This window comes from Struthio camelus, chromosome 3 (genome assembly GCF_040807025.1).
Source record: "Struthio camelus isolate bStrCam1 chromosome 3, bStrCam1.hap1, whole genome shotgun sequence".
Lineage (NCBI taxonomy): Eukaryota > Metazoa > Chordata > Aves > Struthioniformes > Struthionidae > Struthio > Struthio camelus.
In genome coordinates this window covers 33,044,972-33,064,927 of record NC_090944.1, presented here as the reverse complement: position 1 = coordinate 33,064,927, position 19,956 = coordinate 33,044,972, and the positions used below count along the sequence as shown (strand labels likewise).

The window sequence follows — 19,956 nt, the reverse complement described above, 5'->3', positions numbered from 1 at the left end:
AGATAACCTTAACATCTGCTTTCACTTTTTAGTTTCTCGTAGTATTTTAAGGATACTGTAAAATTCAATATACTTTTGCACTCTACCTTGGTTTTATATTATTCATTTTCTGAAGGTGCCACGTGATCAGAGTATGACGAATAGCGAACAGCATGGAAACAAGGATTCTGGCAGGCCAGATCACATTTAATATGAGGAAAAATGTTCTACCAGTCATTGTACAGAATGATTTTTCAGATAGGATAGCACTCTTCCCGGGAAGTAGAGAAGGAGTAATAAGGACATGCATTCTAGACATAAATTGTTGTCAGATTGCCGCTGAGACTAGTGCAAGGTATGGTGCTGAGAGGAGATGACGGGGGCAGAGCTCAGGCTGAGATGTTGAGTTGTGCTGAGGGATGGAGCAGGGAACAGGAGAGCTGTCAGGGAACGAGGAGAGCAGAAGCTGGAGGGAGCCCATGGTACCTAGGAACAGTGCTGCAACCCCTTGGAGGAATCATCTCTGATCCCGTAGAGAGGTACTGAGACAGGTCCTGGCAATCATGAGCTCCTTCCCTCTCTGATTCCTGCTCTGTGCAAACTGCACATCTTTACTCCATCTCTTAGCATCGGCTCTGTTTCTTTCTTTCTTCTCTGCTACTATGCTGTCAGTGAGATGCTGACTGTGTTTCACAGAAACATACTTGGAGAAAACACTTTCCTGACCAGGGCTGAAAAGGAGAGGAGGGAGTTTTGGAGGGTGTGAGAAAGGTGAAAACTATCATTTTAGCATGGAGAATTACTGTAAGATACCCACAGTTAAATCTTGTCATTTTTCAGCAGGCTTCCCAAATGAATTATTTAAATAAAAAACTCTATGCAGAAATAGATATCTTCAGTGAAAGTGGAATATTTATTTTATTGGCCTTTAATACCTGGCATTTTACTCTGTTCTGAGTTTATAGGGAAAGTTGGCAAATCCTTTGATGGGAGATCAGTCACCACAGAAAATGCAGAAATGGTTGTCAGGAGGAAACATATCCCGTGCTATTCTGAACAAACATTGTGGCAGGGTGCATGTGAAAGATTAAGTTTTCTAGATGACACCTAAATGTTGAGGTACTAAGTGCTTGTCAGAAAACTTTCTGGAGTTTTCTGAAGAATAATGAACCTATGCTTTTGTCCAGATTATGGGCTGCAGCAATTTTCACTGTGACATGCTACATATGCGCCTGCACATACATGCTTTTACTACGTGCACGTGTACTCTTTCTAGTTGGAATGTGACATTCTTTTTTTTCCCTTTTGTCTTAAAATATGCACAGTATATATATTTTTAAATGATTGCTGTATTTCTCTTTATACATAGCTGTGTATTTGACGTGGGTAAAGTGATTTTTATTTGTGTAAATTTGTGCATCAGTTTGTTTTTATATAGCTCTTTATCTTTCCATAAAAAGTGGGTGCTATAAAAATGTCAGTTATTATGATGGAAAAATTGAACAAAATAGAATTTTTGCATCTAGCTTCTCTTTTTTTGTTAGTTTTTTTTTTTTCCTTTTGATTTAAATTACAGAAAGAATTGCAAAGCAGTCAGGTGAAGATTAGAAGGGGAACCTGATACAGCAGTCTTGTATACAAGCAGTTGTGCTTGTTGGAATCTAGAGTTGTGAATTCCTTGACTTGATATGAGCACTGGAATTTGGCTTCCTGCTGCATATTTGCAGTAGGATGTGGAGTGAACCAGGCATATGCATCTTTCCCATGGCTTTGAGACCATGAAGTTGAAGTCCTACTCCACCACCTCTGGGCCGTGTCCTAAGAGAAATGTGTTATAGTGCAAATGTTGTTAGGCCATTGTTCTGCAACTAATAGCGTTGCCGTCATATCTGAATAACATAACATGAAAAGCAAACCTAAAAGGAACAGGCTTACGGGCCCAAATTTGGTCTATTTATAAAAATAACTGTCTGAATCCATGCAATTTATTAGTGGCTTTTTTTTCCTGCAGGGTAGGTAAGGATATATATTTGTGTGTGAGTTTATATGATTTTTACAATGTTAGTTCTGTGGTCATGCATAGGTAAGAGAAACACTACTAGAAAAAGTTGACTTTGGACTTTTACTTACAGATTACGAAAACTGTAAAATGTTGGTTTTTGAGACTGTACCTACATTTTGAGAAGCTTTTTGTAGCTTTCCTGTTATATGAAAGAAAAATCATTCTCTCCAGAGAATACTAACCACTGACTTTCATATGGAGAGTTGTCATTTTCAATTGGTTCAGAACTCTTGATTCTGTGCTCCCCCAAAATATAGACTAATTTTCTTAGGTCTTTCTTACCTTTTCCTTTGTGAATTGAAGAAACCCTATCACAGTGAGTCTTTAAATATCTAGTAATGTTTTTCTTTTTGCTAGAAAGACTTGTGAAGTTTGAAGCATCTAGAACATCAGTAAAGATGTTTGTTCACATTTCTGTTTTAAATCTTTATAATTTGCATCTACAATACATATGGCAAAGGAATTCGAGCTAAAAAAACTTCATATACCTATTAGGAGTGCAGATGGTAAGGAAATTTTTCTGAAAGTTTGAGAGTTTTCTGAAGGTGTGGTCATTGCACTCAGAATGAAACTTCCCATAAAAAGATGCCATGAAGTGACTTCAGAAAGTATAATGCTGCTTTAGTCAAAGTGTATTTCTTTGTCTTAGTGTTTTAGACACAGAGTTCCTTTTGGGCCTCCTTTCTATTGCAAAACCTTTGTAAAAAGGAACCATCTTTTTCAAATAGTTGCAAATTTCCTAGAGGTAAAAGTGAAGGCATCACAGAAAAATACCAGGAACTGCTTCCTCTAATAATATCAGCTTCTGTTAAATCCTGCAAAGAGAGAAAAGATCAGCTCAGGAGGTTCCAGAGATACAGCAGCTCTTAACATATTTCTACATGCAGAGATTTGTATAAATGCAGTTTGTCACAGTCCTTGTATATATTTTCTAGATAAACAAGTTACATAACTTGCCTATTTCATCTCCAAATTGAAAGCTGATTGCAAAGTCCAAATAGTGCTACTGCTCAGCAGAAGGTTAGTATTACATTGTTTAAGAAGTGAATGAGGCAGCGTTTGCTATTAAAGAAACCTTTTCTCATCTACTGATATAGCTTCCAAAGGAAAGAGGATTATTCTTAACAGGTGGCCTTCTAAATGAAAATACAGGTGAATTGATAAAAGAGGAAAATACAGAAAAGAACGGAAACACAATGAATTGTCATTAAAACTATGAAATCAGACTTGTGTTAGTCAGTCTAGCTTTCCTTTTCCCTTCATGACATCAACTCCTTCTTTAAAACCGAGACAGTTATAATGAAAATTCTAGCGCAAGGGATATGAGGTAGAAGTTAGTTTAGGTCTTCATACTTTTCAGGCAGTGGATTGTTCAAAAGTCATTACTAACAAAATGACAAAGTAATGTGGGCTTGGATTTTTCTTTATGTTTTAGATATTTTAGATATTTTTGTAATGACCCCAAACATGTTGTTTTCATTCCTCACAAAATGAATTTTTTTGTTCTGGTTTATGGGAGCTAAATGACAGGACAATGACAGGAGCAAACTTAATCTACCTATTCACATTTACAAGAGCCACTAACTTGAAAATCACACATGAAATTCTCTACACCCATGGTTTTCTTTACATAGTACATGAAGAATGGTGAAATACTGCAATCAGCTGCCTTGAAAAGCAACTCTCTGCTCATATGTAATTGGTTCAGTAGAAGCTTATTTACCAGCACAATGCCTTCTAAATCATTTGTCATGACAGTACTAGCCATAACGTATTTTTGGTTTGATTATAGTTTCATAGTACTGTTGAACTGTGTTAAGTGTTGTGTGTTCATGTTATTATTTCTCATTATATGAAAGGATACTTAGAAATTCAGAGATCTCAACTGTTCAAGAAATTCTGAGAGGGATAAAGATTTTGCCCAATATATTAATTGATCTTCAGTCATACTCTGAAAATGCTCAGACCGTATGTGATGATTTAAGACCAAATACTGTATTGGCTGAAGTCTTCATCACTTTGAAATTAGTGAAAAACTATACCACTTACTTGAAAAAAGGATTATTTTAAAACCTATTTTGCAGAAATGTGCCTCTTCAAAGTATTAGGTTACTAATACTATCTAGGCTAGCATGCTATGTTACTCTTTCTAGCCTAGCTGAGAATTCAGTCTGTTTTGTAGCTCCTGAAAATGACAACTAATCTATCTGTCTCTTTACTTCCCCTGTCATTTACAGTGGTTTTTAATGCCTCAAATACTGCTCTACTTTTTCGTCTACTGAAAATGTAGAACGCATTACTGAGAGTGAATGTATTCTCTTCAATTTAAGTCTGAATGTGTTTTCATAGCACTTTATTTACCTAGTCTTTTGACTTATTTCTGTGCCTTTTATCAGACCACCTATGTGTCTCTGTATTTTTAAATTTTCTTTTATTGACTGAGGCAACTTTTTTGTAACTCAGCTAATAGCCTTGTTTTCTCTTACACTTTTCATCATTCTCCCTGAAACTGAATAATTTTTGTGCAACTTTCTAAGCTTTTTCTTAAATATATCATTTCTAAAATAGGTTTCTGAAGCAATAATCATACCTCTACAAAATTTTGTGTTCGGAATCTATTTCTTAAATTTAAAAAAGTTCCACTTTCTTTTTTTTGACCACCACCATAAACATTTTCTGGGGAAAATAGGAGGAGAAGAGGATAAAAAACTATTAAATCACAATGGAGGGAAATATTATTTCTATAATCAAAAAGTCTTTATAAATTGTATTTTGTCAGAATCTTAGCTCTGTACTAACTTTTTCATTAAGTTTTTCATCTCCTGTTTCTCAGAAAGACTGTTCCTTTCAATAAATAGATTAAAGATATACATTAGCTGTGTGATATGACAGCTGAGTTCATTCTCAAGTTGCTTGAGGGACTTGTGTTCTCTGAGATAGTGGCCACACAGGTTTGGTGGTATATTTGATTTCTGGAAAAACCCTGACCAAAGGTTACTTTAACTTTTCAGACTAGCTAGTACAAAGATTGCTTTTTAGACCAAGAAATGAAGGACTGAAAAAACAACATTCAAGGACTTGCATATTTTTGGTTAATGCCAGCAAAAGAAAATGTATGCCTATTGAAAGTGGCAATAACTGCAATATAATAGGTAGTTGACCTAATCACTGTGATGAGCTCTCAAACATATTTACATGGTTACTCTTACAAAGACCTGCAGAAAAGCTGTTACGTTGCTAGAGCAGAATAAGATTATTGTAATTTAATATCTTTGGTCAAAAATTGCAGCCTCTGTGGAAATAGAAATTGTTCATATGCAAATACCGATTTCATTTGAAATTCCATCAGAACAATGTATATTTTCCAGCACGGGGTAAGGGAAGGGAGGGTGTGAGGGAGAGAGAGAGAGAAAAGTGATTCTAGAACCTAAGACTGAACCTTCGATTGCTCACATGAGATGTTCAAAATTCAGGTCTAAGCTTCAGCTCTGCTCAGTTAACGGTCTGGAGCTTCAACCAGGTCCTCTCTGAAATATGGAAAATTATGGAGTCTATCTCATTATTTGCACTGGATATCTCTGCATTAATAATTCAGTATTCATCTGGCTGGAGACAGAGTATGATTAACTGTCTCTATTCTGTAACTGAGGGAGTTCCCACAAAGTGGAAATCGTGGCTTCACATTTTTGCTTTGCCTTAAATAGTTTCAACAATCAAGATCAAGTCCTATCATGGAATACATTTGTGGGGAGAGCAGCCCAGTACAGGTTGGAACCCACACTGAGGTAGACTAATCGGTCTGTTTTTTACCCTGCACAGAGAGAGATAAAAGGAAAACTGCACTGCAAAGGAAAACTGAAACCTTGAAAGGTTTCATGGATTGGGAACACCTACACAGTTTGTCAATTGAACAACCAAATCACCTCCACCGCAATGATTATGATGTGGGCTTTTCTGCAGTGTATTTAGAGTGGAGGCCAAATTCTGGAAGAAAATATATAAGTGACCGTATTGGTCAGCTGGTTGAGTTTCGCACAGAAGAGAATTTTTTTAAACTATGCTATCTTACATTGTCATTGGGATAGTATACATTGCCTTTGTTATGCTTTTTTTGCTGCCTAACATAGAAAACTCTATATTTGACGCAGACCTCGACATTTTCAACAGCATGGCCATAATACTGTATTATCATTCCACACTCGTACTCTTCATGGGTAAAAAAGTAATAAAAGGTATACTCCTATGAAATAGGTACCACTTAAAATATAGTCAGTACTTTTAGAAATGTGATAGGTGCTATGTAAGAATTAGATATGATTTCAATATCAGGCACAAATTTCAATAACTCGCTAACAGGAATTAATTGAAGATAGAAATTAGAGCTTTTTGAATTGTATTTTAAATCTAAAGGAAAACAAAGTAGAAATTCTGTCAGTCAGAGCTCAAACCAAACCAAAGTCTTGCTCTCCTTTAAGATTTGTGAGCTTCTGGCAGCCCCTTGCTATGGTGCAGTAACCCACTAGTGAATGCGGGGAAACTAAGCGGAACGTTTTACAGCATTGCATTGCCAATGCTTATTACGATGTCACATCTCTGAAACCAGTTCAGCAGTGTTGCAGCCTTTCTATCACTTGCTGTCTGGTCTTCAAAATCAATCCATAAATAAACCAGCCAAACACAACAACAATAAAATAGATTCTTATTTATGTTATTTGGTCTTTGCTCTCCCTTCAAAAAACTGAAAACTTTCAGTGGCAACATCTTTATCCTAATGGGGTCATGTAAGTTCTTACTTCCTTTCCTTCCTGTGCTCAAACATATCTTATTTAAATCTGAAAAAATGCTTCTTTCAAATACCAGAGGATGGTACCAGGATTACCAATTTTGTTCTGGATTATTAATATGTTCTTGTGAAAATTGCTAAAGATCTTCATTGTTCTATTAACCGTTATGACACCCTTCATGGTCACATGGATTCAGCTGATGATTTTTCCACTATGATTAATCAAGAGTTGTTCACAGTTAAGTTAAGCAGTGCTTTAAAATAAAAATGATCCAAATTGATCCTCGTATTTTAGATATTTGCTGAGTGTCGTCTTAAGAGAGATATTAAAAATAAATTGGCAATATCTTGCATTATTATGTTAATAATAGAGATAAACTTGTCATACTTACTTGTTCTGAATCCTCTCTTCCCTGCAATTTAAACCTATTTTTCCCCATATAGATAATTTCAGAAATATATATTGTGTACTTTTGTACCAAAAGTAAGACTTCTATCCTAAAGATAGACCTAGTAATTTATATGCAATGCGTTTCTTAATGAAAATTCTTATCTCAATATATCTCTACATTTTATATTATCTCTGTATCGTTTCTTCTTTAATCAGCTCTGTTTATCATCTCATCTTTCCTCTGAAGGTTTTTATATGAATGTTTTCACAGGTAAAAGTAGCCGTAAATTGGTAGATTTCTGTTTTCCTTTCAGAAATATTCAATGTGAATATATCTGAGATGGGAAAAATAATCAGAAGCATTTATGTAAGCAATACTGTACTTTGGTATGCAAAGCAACTAAGAATGATAAAATTTAGAAAACTAACAAAAAAGCCATAAGCTGTACTCCTCTCATTGGCTGTTGTTTGCCTTACATTCGACTCTACAACTTCATATGCCTTCAAGTATGTTTACAGAAATTCTGAGTGAGTTAGGATTAAGCAGGAATGCTTTATTTTTTATAAATTAATATTCAGTTTTTTGTTTAGGATCTCTCTAAATTATCTTAAAGTAGAATGCTGTTAGATGTGCATCTCTGAAGCAAGATTGTTAGATTTTAGTTTGAAACTCCATAAAAAATCTTAATTAGATGTATAAAGACTTATATTAGGACTATATAGGTTATTGCGCATAGTTTTGTAACATGGTTGGACTACACGATCACTTAATCTTCTCAAGGAGTTCAGAGTTTCAGAGTTGTCTGGTCTATCTTTAGTCCAGAGAAAATAACTTAATCTATATCTTTTCTTTTCCCCCCAAAATACTAAGGATAGAGGTGCTTTCCTCCCCAGTAGCAATAGGTGCTAATTTTTAGGCGACATTATATCTCAAATATATCAATAAATAAACTTAGAGACATTAGAGGAAAAATAACCGCAGAGTGAAAGAAAGAGAGCAAGGTTTGTATTTCTCTTCCACATTATGACAACATCCTACCTACAACCAATTTCAATGAATTATTCTGGATGCTCTTGAATACCAACACTTTTCTGTGGCCAACTACAATTATACTGTCTTTGCTCATCATTTTACAGCTAATAGCAATACATTGTTGAATTAAGGACAGATGATATTGAAAATGGCATTCATCTAATGTAACTTAAACCATCTAGTTGAGGGTTTAAGTTCCAATTAGTGTCTAAGCTTCCTTTGCTCTAGAGAGTAAATCTTCCTATCCTAAGATATGTGGGATAAATTGCCCTCTGGATTTAACTCTTTCTCTCTAGTGGTATCTAATTCTAGTTAAGTAGAGTTTCCTCATCTGCCAGAGAGTTGTCTCAGATAGTTTGCATACCAGATCAACAAAATAACCCTTTTTGTGCTCAAAGAGTATCTTTACCCTTGAGTACTTTTCATCACCTCCTGGTTCCCATCAGAGGCCTTACCTAATTTCAAGGCCTAGTGTCACAGTGGGTTCTCTTGCTCATGGGTACTTTGAAATGAGAAGGTGTTTGTGTTAGCACAAATGCGTGATATGGACAAACTATAGAGAGGCTTTCTGTTTTAAATACCAGGGCTGAGGTTGTCTCTTCAAAGTGTCAGACCCTAAGAGAAACCAGAGAGAAGCAGACCTAGAGAATGAGTTTTCGTCTTCGTTAATTCTTGAAGCTAGCAGTGTGACCTCTATAATAGCAGTTTCGGATTACAGTTGCACTATCAGTGAAACTACTAGTTTCACTATTAGTCCTTCTAGCATCCTGTTTAATTGATGATGCTAATTTAAACACAGTACTCCACAATATACTAAAAGACAAAAAGACATCAGTCTTCTGTAGGTTAAGAAAGAAAAAGGAGCATTAATCATCTTTTGCTTTCTTTTTTTGTCTTTCTCTTGACCTATTTTAGTCAGTTCTGACATGATATAGTAACTTTGAAAGAGTTCTTTGTGTGGTGGTTTTAAAGGAAAAGTTTAAACCTTTCTCTCCCTCTTTGGAATGAACAGATCTTGGTTGTCCAGCGTAGGCCATGATTTAGCATAACACTACTTTTTAAGAATAATATTGTTCTTTCCAGCTTCTGCAGTGTAACATTGCCTTCCTGATGACCAGTCTTATGATTAAAGGATAGGGGAAGCATGCAGGAGTTTGAACTCCCATCTCCCTATGCTCCACTTGAATTAGGAACCTATGTGAAGTCTAAACTCTGCTAATCTCCAATACAGCCAAAAAGGGTAGCTTTACAGTTGCTACTAGCTTCAGTAGAAACTGATATTTTCACCAAACAAAAATTGAATTGAGAGCTGCTCAGCTCATTCATTATGCCTTTTTTTAGATTCATGTAATCAATTAACTTCATTCAAGTCGTTAAGATGGAGTAACTTAGACCAGAAGTATGCTCTTGTGCTATATAAAATAAATCTCATGAAAAATATGTTTTAATATTTTTCTTGTTCTTTGATAGGAATGTACATAAGCTAGTCTAGATGGGCAGATGAAATCAAGAAGAAAGTTCAGGCTGACAGCAACTAATCATGGTCAGATGGAACTTGTATATACAACAACTTTGCAAACAACTGGCTGAACTGGAAACTTTGATTTAATTAACGGTTTGTGTCCGTGTTTATAAAGGGTAGGTCACCCACTCAAGGAAAAGAAACAAACTAATGCAACTTAAATTTAAGTAGTATATTGTTGTTAGCAAATAGACTGTACGTAGCCTTTGAATAATTTAAGAAAAGCTCAAGCACATTTGTAATTAGTATTCATTCAGCCACTCTGAATGAAAGCTTGGAATAATTAAAAAATATATGTTTTGTAGACAACTTGGAATGAAAATAATATGTTCTGTATGACGAGATAAACTACATTTAACAAATAATTCAGCTATAATTTTTTTCTTTTTTTTCTCTTTTCTCTTTTTTTACTCTATTTTTTTCTCTTTTCAACATTTCTTTAGTATTTCTGGAAAAACACATGAAATACATTCAAATGGTAGCATAGCTGATTTTATAGGCTGCAGAAAGGATAGTCATAGTTCATGTATGCTCAAATGGTAGCAATTAGGGAGTAAAACTGATTAGGTGTACAGAGACTACAAAAAACAAACAAAATCCTTACCATCTCCTTGGAAATGCAAACACATGCATACATGAAATTTCAACAATGTTCTCATTTAAACGTAACTGAACTGTTTCCTTAGAAGACACCTATGTTTTGTTTAGCGTCAACATTTTCTCTTCCATTTTGTTCTGTTCATTCCCTTCTAGGTACTTTGGAATATTTGGGATTATCAAATCCAAGAAATAAACATGAAATGTAGAAAGGCAGACCCATTGGAACTTAAATTCTTGATCATAAACCCCAGCAGAGCTATGAAATAGAAGTGTGTAATTTCAAAGATCTCTAAACAGATTTTAGTATCCAGCTCAATGGAACATCTCAGTAAATGGGTAGTAACAGGGAAAACAACTCTTAAGTAACTTTTGAAATAGATACATGCTGGAAGATGATGAAATAAGTCTTGTTACAAAATATTCATCTTTTAAAACAAAGCAAAAATTTAAGAAGTAAATTCTACCTTTTTGCCATTCTATTATATTTTATTTCCCTGTGTGTCATTAGTGAAAGGTAAGCAGGCTTATAATCTCCATGGGATGTGGATAGGAGGGAAACAGGTTAGTGAGTTTAAACCATATGGTCATAGATATAAACTGCTTTTATATAAACTTTAATAGAAAGGAAAACAGTTATCATCTGTTACAGAAGAATGAAAAATTGTGTCTCAATGCATCATAATAGATTCTCGTGTTCAGGTATTAGTAAAACAATATTCAAGATTGATATAGATAAAGTATAACACTACAACACAGTCTTTTCCAAATTCTGTTTTAATTCATATTTTTAACCCTAAATATGCATGTTTTACAGACTTAGATATGAACATAACAGTCTAGTTGGGAAAGATAGTGCTAGATAACTTCGTGTTTTGAGTTTGAGTGTAATAATGGTGTTCTTTGATGTGCCTTGCACCTATGTACCTTTTCATGATTTATGTCTCTGTCTAATAAAATATGTATATGGCTCAAGCTGTTGATGCAGTTGGCATCTGTTTCAGATTCATTTTTACTGACAGCAAGCTGCTACTGGCTGGCACTCAACCTTTTTATCATCAAAAATACACAGACTGGCACTCCTGGCATTGCTTTCTATTCTACACTAGAATTCTTCATCAGATATACTGCACTAAAACCTGTGATGGATGATAAGCATTATAGAATATGCACTTAAAGTTTCTGAAATATAATTTTTAAATAATGCTAGAATTTATAGAGAAGTTATTATAACAAGTGTAATGATGCTAAATAACCCTTTGCAATGTCTAAGCTTTTAATCCCATTTCAAAGATGATAGGATATCTTTCTATGCATATCTATATAAATATTCTGACATATCTATGTCATTTGTTATAACAGAGCTAAGACAGTTTAGAATAAGCCAAGTATGTGACTTAGTAGTAGTATGGATCATTTCTCTTTATTATGATATCTTTCCTTTTCATCCAACATTGCAGAGGGAAGTGTGTGTTTGTGTATGCACTTATACACAAACAAATGCATGCATAGATTTACATAAATGCACATACAAACACAGGCATACATGCATATACACACATTTAGATTTGAGTTGCAGCAATAGCTGGCAGCACTTCTCCAAATATTCCATGATTTGAAGAATCTTCTTTCCAGATCTTTGCATTGTATGGAGTAGATTATTTTGGCTTAGTTCCGAGCAGGTAGTTTGGCACAGTACAATATAAAGAATTTAAATTCTTATGTATGTGCTTTATAATGCTTGCTCATTATGATGCTGCTACCATTTTATGTTTATGGGTAATTATGGCCTATTTGACTCTCATTTCCACTATTCACAAAGTTATCTTCATTCTCACATTTTCACTTATGCCTAGAAACACTCTTTTGATATTATCTGTTATAATGAAGCACCATATTTTCTTTCAGATCTCACCTGGAGAGTCACTTAATTTAGGATGTCTGACAAAAAATAGCAAATTAATAATGATAGGTTGGAAAGAGTGCATAGTTATGAGAAATAGGTATTTATATTTTAAAAGCTGTTGCATATAGACTGTGTCCTGCTCTCCCACTCTTCCTATGTTGCTTGTTCTCTTAGATTGTGTATGCTGTAGGCATGGACAAAGTCCTGCACACTGGGTGCTCCAGTAACAGAATGAATAATAACAACAAAATTCTCAATTTTCAGTGTAATTCTGCCCATTATTAAAATAGAATTTGCAAAAACACCTGATCTTTTGGCAGGAGACGTGTTTTCTGCAGTTCAGATGTTTCCATTCTCTTGGCAACCCAATTTTGTCTTAGTTAAAAATGTGGAAATAGAAACTGCAAAGCTGCTGCAGCACTAAAGAACAGTTCAACAACCTGCTCAGAATCAGTAGAGATATTATTACTCCCATGACAAAACAGTAGAACATCCTGTTTGAAAGCCAGAATTAGATGATAGTCTATGTTGTTTGAGAAATGGGGAGTTTTCACAGGGTTCTTCAAGGTTTATTTGAGTGGTTGAATGTGTTACAGAATGGTTGAAGTTGGAAGACACCTCTGGAGATCATCTAGTCCAAACACCCTGCTCAAGTAGGGTCACCTAGGTTGTCCAGGACTGTGTCCAGACAGCTTTTGAACATTTCCAGCGAAGGAGACTCCACTACCTCTCTGGGTAACCTGTGCCAGTGCTCTGTTAACCTTACAGGAAATAATTTTTTTCTCATGTTCAGAAGGAACTGCCTGTGTTTCAGTTTGAGCTCATTCTTTCTTGTCCTGTCGCTGAGCACCACAGAGAAGAGTCTGGCCCCGTCCTCTCGGCACCCTCCCGTCGGATACTTATACACGTTGATCAGATCCTCTCCTCAGTCTTCTCTTCTCCAGGCCGAACAGGCCCAGCTCTCTCAGTCCCTTCATCATCTTGGTAGCCCTCTGCTGAACTCCCTCCAGGAGCTCTCCATGTCTCTCTTGTCCTGGGGAGCCCAGAACTGGACACAGCACTCCAGGGGAGGCCTCCCCAGGGCTGAGCAGAGGGGCAGGATCACCTCCCTCCACCTGCTGGCAACACTCTGCCTAAAGCACCCCAGGACACCATTGGCCTTCCTGGCCACAAGGGCACATGGCTGCCTCCTGCTCAACTTGGTGTCCACCAGCACTCCCAGGTCCTTCTCGGCAGAGCTGCTCTCCAGCAGGTCAACCTCTGGCTATGCTGGTGCCTGGTGTTATTCCTGACTAGGTGCAGGACCCTGCATTTGCCTTTGTGGAACTTCAGGAGGTTCCTCTTTGCCCCACTCTTCAACCTGTCCAGGTGTCTCTGAATAGCAGCACAGTCCTCTGGTGTATTGGCCACTCCCCGCAGTTCTGTATCATCAGCAAACTTGCTGAGGTGCACTGTGCCCCATTATCCAAGTCATTAATGAAGATGTTAAACAGTATTGGACCTAATATTCACCCCTGCAGGACACTGCTAGTTACTGGCATTCAGTTGGACTTTGTGCTGCTGATCTCAACCTTTTGAGAAATGCTATTCAGCCAGTTTTTAATCTACTTCGTTGTTGACTCACCTAGTCCATAAATGTCTGTAAAGCAAGGACATCACCTTCAATGAATATTCCAGAATTCAAAATACTACACATCTTGCAGAAACCTTGGAGATATTGGTAAAACAGATGTAATAATCTTTTCCCAAAATCTCATTGGATTGGGCTATTATTGCATCCCCAGCTTTGTATGAGCAAGCTGCTTAATAGTAAAGTATGATAATCCTAATAAGATTTCCTTAAACTGTGCCAGGCTCCTTCTGCAGTGTTCTTGGATTTGCAGTGCTACTCCCTCCGCTTAGCGAACTTCATTTAGTCATAGTATCTGCCCAAAACTGAGTATACGCTACATTGGCAAATTTGAGGGTAAGATCACATTTTAAACTGCTTCTGATAGTGTAATCCATCTTTTTTTCTTATCATTTATCCCTAAGAGTGCCAATAAGTTCCCTTTTGATTTCTTCCTTTCTTTTCTTTCATTCCTCTTGCTTGTTTGCTGTGATCCAATTAGCCTAATTTGTAAACTGCCACTGCCTTGGAGTGCTCTGAGGTGACTAGCAGATTCTCTGTCTCTGGAAGTTCCCTCACAACCCTCTGTAATACTTGACTTTATGAGAGTATCTCTAAAGTGTTAAAGAACAGCCAGGTAGGTGTATTGCTCTTCCTCTTTCAGCCTAGCTTGCAAAGCCCCCTTCTCAATGTATGGTTTATATCTTCTCTTCTCTGGCATTCTGTACCAGAATTTGCTCCTGTCATTTGCAACCAGAATCAGAGGCCTCTGTTGGTAGAGACTGGTGCTTGTCTAGTAAATTGGGTGGCCCTCTTAGTGGAGCCTTCTATGTGCTTCGTGACGTGAGAACTGCTTCATATCCTCCTTTTGTTTCTTCTCATTTGTCTTCTAGAAGATAATCCCATGTTCTCAGAATTTCTTTACCTGGCATATGAACTGTACACTTCCCTACCTGCCTCAAAAGTACAGTCAGACTCTCATGCACAGTTTTATGAATTGAGCAATTATCTACTTATACTTATTTTCTGTACTGTTTCCTCACCCTATGTCTCTCATTTAAATGTCATGCTTACAGAGAACAAAAACCTATATTGAATTATCCCCAGCACCACTGTAGTTTCCAAGCCTCCTCAGGACAGAATTTGACAGCTTCTGGCACGAGCACAGGATTCACGAAGGGCTTCATAGAGCCACCCAATAGTGGTCCTTTCTGCAGTGAGGGGAGGGTGGTATGCCGGGAAATACCTCTTCAAAAAGCCAGCTCTTCAGAAAATCTCAAAAGGGAGAATAAGAAATTTTAATGGAATTGGTTCTGTTTAGAGTTGTGTCCTTTCTTCATTCTATATGCTTATCACCACGAAGAAGAAGAAAAGAAATAAGATAGAATGGAAAGAGGTGAAAATTAAAGATGGTATAGGAAAAAGACACTTGATTATCCAGTTGACGTCATTTAAAAGTAACAAAGCCTTTGTCATTTGGCAACACAAATATATGGAAAATAAAATAATTAATACAGTGGTAATTGGATATTCCTTAAGATTCTTTGGTATCAATAAAGCAAGGCTGATTTACACTGGCTGAAAATCTGACCAACATCTGAGAAAACAAAAACGAGAAATATTAATGAAGTGTTCTTAAAAGAGTGGTAAAAACTGTATAGCGCCAAAATCGATAGTTTCTATTGCTTTTCTAAATATTTTATAAGATTTCTTTTACAGTGCTTGTATTTGGCTTTGTTTATAATTGCTGAGAATACTAAATGATGATGTTGAGTTACTAAATGATCTCTACTGTCCTTCATCCAATCAGTAATGGATTGGCTCTTTTTTATGGATGAAACAGTCAGTTTCATTAAAAAAAAAAAAATGTTTCCAACACAACAGGCTGCATTTAAAGAGAATTATTTTTTAAAAAAGCATAGGCTTCTAATTTCAGGAAATGGCTTCGGGCTGTAGGTACTTAGTGAGTAGAGGTACCTCCCTGCAGTTCCTGATAAGATGTCTTTGAGGCAGGAATGAAGATACTCATATTATCAGTGTTTCCTATTAACTAGATCTAAACAGCTGCACAATTAGCATGCTCTCTTTACTTCAGCATGCTAACATTGTCATCCCATTCTAAGATACCTGACTTAATGCACTACCAATTCACAGGAGTGGGAGACTAACTATTATTTCTTCTAAATATAGCCCATTTCAGTAATTAGACCTTTGTGGGGTAAGAAACAAGTAATTGCCATGCAGAGAGATTCAAAAGAACTAGAAAAAAGACTGGAAGTGATAATCTCTTGGTGCTGCGCTCTGCTGCATGGGAATCTAAAAATCTGTAAACAAAGGCTTAGAAATAATCAGGAAGGATAAAGTGAGAAAGCTTAATTTGTTTCACTGATGTGAGGTCAGAATTATTGGAGGTATGACTAGAATAAGTTGCTTTGAGGACTGTGGGAAAGAAATGATACGAGAGTGGCAGGACAGGAAAGCACAAATATGAAAGTGATGAGATTGCTCAGAATTATCAGATCATTGTAAGCAGCGTGTCATACTGTGAAATCTCGTCGACTTAAATGGTGTATTCCTGAAGATACCTTCTGTACTGCCTAACATGTAAGTGCCTAGCGCTGTGTGAGCTTCAGGGATTGCACAGATTTTGGCATTGCTGCAACATAGTATAGAACCCATTTTTGCAAGTGCAACCTGCAAAAGAAGTGATGTCTCTCTCACTCTTTCTCTGAAGCTCCTCTTTTTTTAGCTTACCTACTATATGTTGGCTCTCTGAAATGACTATCACCCTGAGAGGAATCTGAAACTCTGAGTTAGGCAATTAAGCTCCCTACTAATTACGTAGAAAAAAGTACTGAACTCTGACAGCCTTCTTTGTGTATTAGTGTTTTAACTAATCAAATCAGTAGAATATTTCTTAAAAGAAAAGCACTTTCACTTCCTCAGCTTACTGCTATTTAAAAAAAAAAAAAAAGAGGTCACCATTCTCTGCATTTAGTCCTACCACACATCTCATATGTTCGGAAGCATTTATTAGATCGTACTTTTCAAAGAATTTAGGAAATCACAAATTCAGTTTAAAGATTTTAGTTGGGTCTGGGCATGAGTTTCTGCATCCTGTCAAAGTCAAAGCAGCTGTGCATGTGACTAAGGAACTATATGGTAGATGACTGTTGGACTAATGGAGTTTCAGGAGTCACTGTGGTGTTGCATGCAAGTCAGTAGGGGTTTTCAGTATTATGTCTTAGGACTTTATTGCCTAATTTCAACTGGTTATATCCCATTTTACATTCTTCGATTCTTTATTGCACCTGACTTATAGTATTTGATAGATACTTACAACCTTATAAGATTGGACCTTATTATTTATCGACATATACAGAAACAGACATACATCGCTATTATTGTAATGTCTTATCAGATGGATTCAAGTTATCTCAGAATGTGAGCTTCCCTATTAATTTCTTCCCAAGAAGATTTTCTAGCAATACAGACTGCTGCTGGTTTTTCAGATACATCATCTTCCAGTGCTGATTGATTTCAGCTTTTTAATATTGTCCTTCCTATTTCAATTATGGTAGGTAAAAAAGTCGCAGCAAATAGAAAATGTTATTTCCCAAAATAATCTAAATTTCATTATATTCCCCTTTCACCTGAGACATCACAGCTGGAGGGGAAGTTCCATGTAGGTCTGCAAAGGACTGTCTTAGAAAAGAGCTTTTTCTATGTGTGGAACCTCATAACATTGAAGTTACCAATATAACTCCAAAAGGATATCTGTAGTTTATTTAATAAATCTAAAAACCAAATCTATAGGCCAGCCATTTCCAACCCAAAATCCTCACAAGAAAGACTTTTAAGGAAAAAAAAAACCAAACATCTAGATGGTGAACCTCCTGCCCCTCCAACCCAACCCAAAGTCCATTATGGCATTTCTTCTGCCCTGCCCAACATCAGTGAAACCCATGCACCAAAGTGACCACATTTGTACAACAATAGAAAGAGCATGGAATGCATTTAGAAGGAGGAAGAAGATGAAAATGCAAATGATGCCTGCATATATTAAGTGTAACATAGAGAAGTAAGATAATATAGAAAAAAATCCCTGTTTTTTCATGCTCAAATATTAAAATGAGGGGAGGAGGCTGATTATCTTTCATCAAAGAGTCAAATACACCAAGAGTGGATGCAACTAACAGATTCACCATGGCATATATGATAATATTTTTGGCTTTTACTGTTATAAGCAGATGGCACAGAGATTATTTCAATTCAATGACTGAATTTGAAAATGGGGAAAAATACACCAATTTAAAATTTTAATCTTCTATGAAACTAATAATTTTAATGGGAAGGATTCTTACATGAAAAATGTGAGATTTTTCTCATTTGAAGTATTCTTCATATTCTTCAGTAAAATCTTCAGTTTAAGTAATTCTACTGAGCTTTTAAAAATAGTTCTATTATACTGTAAAAGTAATTCTATTATACTGTTACAATTTCAGTAGCTTTATTTAGAGGAACCTATGATTGTCTGATTTGAGAAATTTTCTCAGGCAATCGTCTAAGATCTCTACACAGTCAACGGAGATCAAATCTTAACCTGGGGGAGTAGACTATCTATAAGAGACACTTTCTTAAGAAATTAAATAACAATGATTATATACAGAATTCTATGTGATCAAACCTAATTTTAGAAATATGGTATGGTCAGGAGCCCATAATTAGTTAATAGGAATCCAAGTTCAGAGGCCTAAGCCCAAGGAACTTTATGGAAACTTATGATGAACATTCACAAATCCCTATAATATTAAATATAAGCTTATATTTGTCTTCATAGAACAGATTATCTGTTAGAAAACTTAGTAGGAAATGTGTTAATTGCTTTGGGGAGAATTACACATTATTAATGTTTTGTTTGGATAAAAATGTCATTCCATCATAAGATATAATGAATTCATACTGTGAATTTAGTCCTAACTTGTTGCAAAGAGGTTCAGGCACATTCACAGAACTGAAAAAAGACTCCAAGATACACTGATATTCCTAGCTGCTACAGTCTTTCCCTTTATAGTCTAGCACAAAAACCTTAAATTCCTCCTTTTGTTTTATGGGAAGGCTATGTAGTGACACTATCATCAAGAAAGTATGCTTGTGTTTCTTTGTGATATACAGTTGTGAAGCTCAGTAATTTGTCTGTTTGGCAGATCACTGAACAGTTATTATGGAAATCTAGTCTGTGGGAGATAAAGGCATGAGTGAGCTTCTCTGTATTCGACAGTTAGAGATATGTTTTAAATGTGGAAATATTTTTCAGATGATAATGGTTCCTAATAATAAACATGCCAGTGTTTAGAGGATGTACTGAGTAAAAAAACACTTTGAAGTGTTAAACAACACCTGAGCATTGCATGTACATCCATTAAAAAAAAAAAAAAAATTGAGATGCCGTTGAGCTCATAGAAAAGCCAAAGACTTCAGATGTTACTCAAATTAAGTGAAGAAATGAAGGCTCACGTATATCTAAAAAGGAACGATCTATCACTGAAATGGTAAGATTTGATTTTGCTTGCATGACTGAAGCACTGATCTTTGTGGTACAAAAGTAAATTATCTGTCTCAAATATAGTAAGTAAATACTAACTCATAAATGAAACAGAATTCTATTCACAGAATATGTCACAATAATGAATGAGAAAGGACTTGTGAAAGTAAAAGATTAAAAGGTGTGTTAAAATTTTATCTGATGTGTACCATGAAAATCCTTCTTCCTATGAAAGTGTGTCTTCACCAACTATTTAAGAAGAGAGAGTGAGAGTATGTGCTGTGGAAACAGCAAAAGAAACAGGTTTTCTTTAGTACAGATTAGCAGTCCGTGCTGATATTAATCAAAACGTAAACTCCATGTGAAGTACAAGGAAAATATTCATAAGTCTTCGTAACTCTCATTCTATTATTGCTTTTACAAGCAACATTTTCATTTTATGAAATGTGTTACTTACTAGCAGATTTTAAATATGGTAAGAAACACCAAATTACATCTGGTCAAGATCCCAATGGATTGTGTCCATTCA

The 19,956-nt window shown here is 35.9% G+C and overlaps 1 protein-coding gene across 2 annotated transcripts in view; it reads left to right on the top strand.

Annotated features, from left to right (window-relative positions):
- The window catches only part of CSMD1 (CUB and Sushi multiple domains 1), a 1,260,625-nt gene that overhangs the window by 408,944 nt on the left and 831,725 nt on the right, over window positions 1–19,956 (top strand). The window lies entirely within an intron of this gene.